The sequence below is a fragment of the Gekko japonicus genome, unplaced genomic scaffold (genome assembly GCF_001447785.1).
Source record: "Gekko japonicus isolate JY-2015 unplaced genomic scaffold, Gekko_japonicus_V1.1 scaffold2913, whole genome shotgun sequence".
Lineage (NCBI taxonomy): Eukaryota > Metazoa > Chordata > Lepidosauria > Squamata > Gekkonidae > Gekko > Gekko japonicus.
In genome coordinates this window covers 91,489-94,902 of record NW_015160926.1, presented here as the reverse complement: position 1 = coordinate 94,902, position 3,414 = coordinate 91,489, and positions in this window count along the sequence as shown.

The following is a 3,414-nucleotide window of genomic DNA, read 5'->3' as shown; positions in this document are numbered from 1 at the left end:
ATATTTGAAAGGTATTTATATGAAAAAGTGGACAAACCATGGTCTAAGACAATCTATACTTCTAAGATGTCATGAAGCTATTGTTTATTGTCTTCAGTTGCATGAAACCCATGGTGCTAAATGCTTATAAAAATGGTTGGATATTGTACTGAGGGAAGAAAGAAGTACAGGATTCAGTTCTTATTTAATACTAGTGATGTTAAATAAAAGGAGAAACAATTCATCTGAACACTGAGTGTCTTGCAGTTCAATGCCTAATCCAGCAATGGAATTTAAGTTAGTCATGACTGATTTCCCTTGGGTTCTAATGGGATTTAGTCATGATTAACTTTAGCTGGGTTGGGATCCAAGAGCTTAAACATAGTACAAAATGTACAAAAGCATTGATGTGAACTGTTTACTCACAAGATGGTCTTGCTGCTCACTACTATAAATGCGTGTGATCTGTTAAACAGGTACTTTACATATGCATTGATTGTTCCTGCAATCATGGCACTGCAAGAGCAATATTAGCTGGTGAGATTCCATTCCTTCCATATGATCAATTTAATATGATCTAGGTCTAATTTCTATGACTGTTCTGCTCACCATTTCTTCTGCTGCATCATTATGGCTTCTCTCTAATGCTTTGTATCAAGAGTATCTCAAGCTCTTCTCCACCATGAACTGGTTACGTATCCTGCACTACTGTGAAGAAGGTACAATAAGGATCCATCATTTGCAGCCTTGGAAACTGATGGAGAGCGACGTCATGATTTGCTCCAGCTTGGAGTGAGTTTGAGGCAGAACTGGAACTAGATCTTTCTATTTCTCTGCTCTGCATACAAGAGCCAATCCTCATATATTTATGAAAAAACAGACTTCTCACTAGTTGTGTATTTTATATAATGAAAATAAAGATATTTAGTTGAGAGAGAGACGTTCATAGAGCATTCTGTTTACTTTTACCATCTTGTATTGTCTATAATAAATAACCGGAGAACAAAAGCCACATCTTTTCTGATATTTACTATGTCTCTCATTTAATGGTCTTACCCAAACTCTAATATTTGGTCCCACAATGTAATTAGAAAAGTTACAGATATCTTGGCATGGAGCATAGCAATATAAAACTAGCCTCCAAAATACCCACTCCAAACTGGGTAGTAAAATTCTCCCTGTGGTTGCACAGCATATCTTAACTGGTTTGGGACTACTGGTTTTTTCTTGCTAGTCTTGGTGGGCAGGGTGCTTTTTGAAAACAAGGAACAAAAAGGATATGGCATGATCCAACTAAAGTTAAATGATTTGAAGTCCTAGCAGTTTCAGTAGTGGGGGGAAAACAAGCATGTGCTTAACATTTCTGCTGAACTCAGTGGGACCTGCATGTGATTAACCTTGCCTCAATTGTACATTTGATGTATGGAAAGGAACAAAACGAAGTAAACTTCATTTTGCCCTGTTTGTAGTATGTTAAAATTTCAGCATGACAGTAGGATGTTCTACCATTATCCAAGTCAAGTAAACAATTAAGATTATGTATCTTTTGATCTAAGCATTTTGTGACTCAAAAAGCACTGTTGAGAAATGTTCCATTGCAGGGTTAGCCTGCTGTTTGTCACATCTTTTGATACAAATTTCTTAAGACCTTACATTTCCAAATGTCTAAATCCAAATTTACTGTGTTTATTAAAGATTCATATCCACAAGAAAACAGGCTAAACCTGTGTTGCAATTCAGGCAGAGCATGCTCCCAGAATTCTGGACAATTTCTTGCTTGTAAACAAGTCACTTGTTGGCAGTGGGGCCCATTCTGCCCCAACTGATCTACAAGTTTTTTTTAAAAATCAGATTGCACCCACAAACAGATTTGGATCAAGAGATCTTTCTTGGCGTGCCTGGCTTTGTGGCAGATGCTGTTCAGTAAATGGCTGGGATTTAGGGCCATTTCACCCACTACATTTCAGCATGAAAGTGAATTACATTACAACATGTGCCAGTTGCACAACTGTCTTTTGTATACATGTTCACAGCTGGGAAAGCCACTGCAATTATTAGTGTTTTGATCAATGTGACCGAAACAATACTAACACTACTTTCTTGATACTACCATTAAGGTTTTCTTCTCATGCTGGAATGTGTTTTTTGTCCTCAGTGAGAGAGCATTATCTCCTAACGCATCTTCTTCTTTCTAGACTCTTGGTTCCATTAATGTTACTGCAGTTTGCAAATGAATATATTGTGTGTCACTGGTGGATTATATTTTGGCAATGTGAGTAATTCACATGGTTATATACTGTGGGTGGTTCCATTATGCAGTGACTCTGATAAACACATAATCTACAACTTTGATATTGGAGGGAATTGTATGAAGAAGTCACTTGCATTTTATTTCAAGACAAACACAACGAGGGTATCTTTAAATGAAATTATTTTATTTCATATATTTTACTATTGGCTATGTGTACTACTAAATGTTAAAAATGAAGAACTAATTTGTGATTTTGAGAAAAATGGTCCTATTCCAGACTTAGCTATAATTTATGTTGCACACTAACTTCCAATTCCATGCTTCAAAGAATAAAATGTAATCTGATGAGATCATTAGCTAGTAAAATATCAGTGGCTTCCCCTAAATATAGCTAAACTAGTGGTGGGGAGCATTTGTTAACAAGGAAAAAATAAAATTATGTTAATCTGTTTAGGATTCCACTGTTGGAGATCCTTAAGTTAAACCTTTGGTCCAAGGTATCGAGAAAATGTTAGTAGCTACAAGCTACTCATTGAGTTCTCTGCACATACATGAGGTCCTCTGAAATCTCCATAGCAATTGCAGTGGTTTGTCTACCCATCACTGGTTTAAACCCTGGAACCATTCTTGTTTAAAACACGAGCCTTGTGACTGTAGACATCATTGAGGTGAATCTCTTCCATTCACTTTCTGTTCCGATGGGGGGGGGGAGAGATGACGGACAAAGCCACAGCACTTTCCCAGTTGGCTTTTATCTTCTTTTCTCAAATGAAGTATTGTGTCTTGATGATGTCCAGTAATGATACCTTGGGCTTGCACTACCAGGATCAGTGATTGTGATTTAGCATGTTTCAGTTTGGGTGGAAGAGATGTTTGATTTTAGCTACTTGCTTAGCACTATATTTTCAATATGTGGCAAGTCCAAACATTAAGAAAACCCTTTTCAGAATAGAGTGAGGTATAAAATAAGAAGTCATAACTTTACTATGATAAAACATGATGCTTCAGCTAAAAAATCGTGAGTCACCATGCCTCAGATTTTCAAGCAAGACTTTCAGGTCAATGTCTCTTTGTTTATTCTATACTAGCAGGGCATCTGGTTCATTCCCATAAAACTCAGAAAACTAACTGGGGGATTGTTTGTGAGTGTCTGATTGTTTTATGTATCAATGATCTTCAACCAT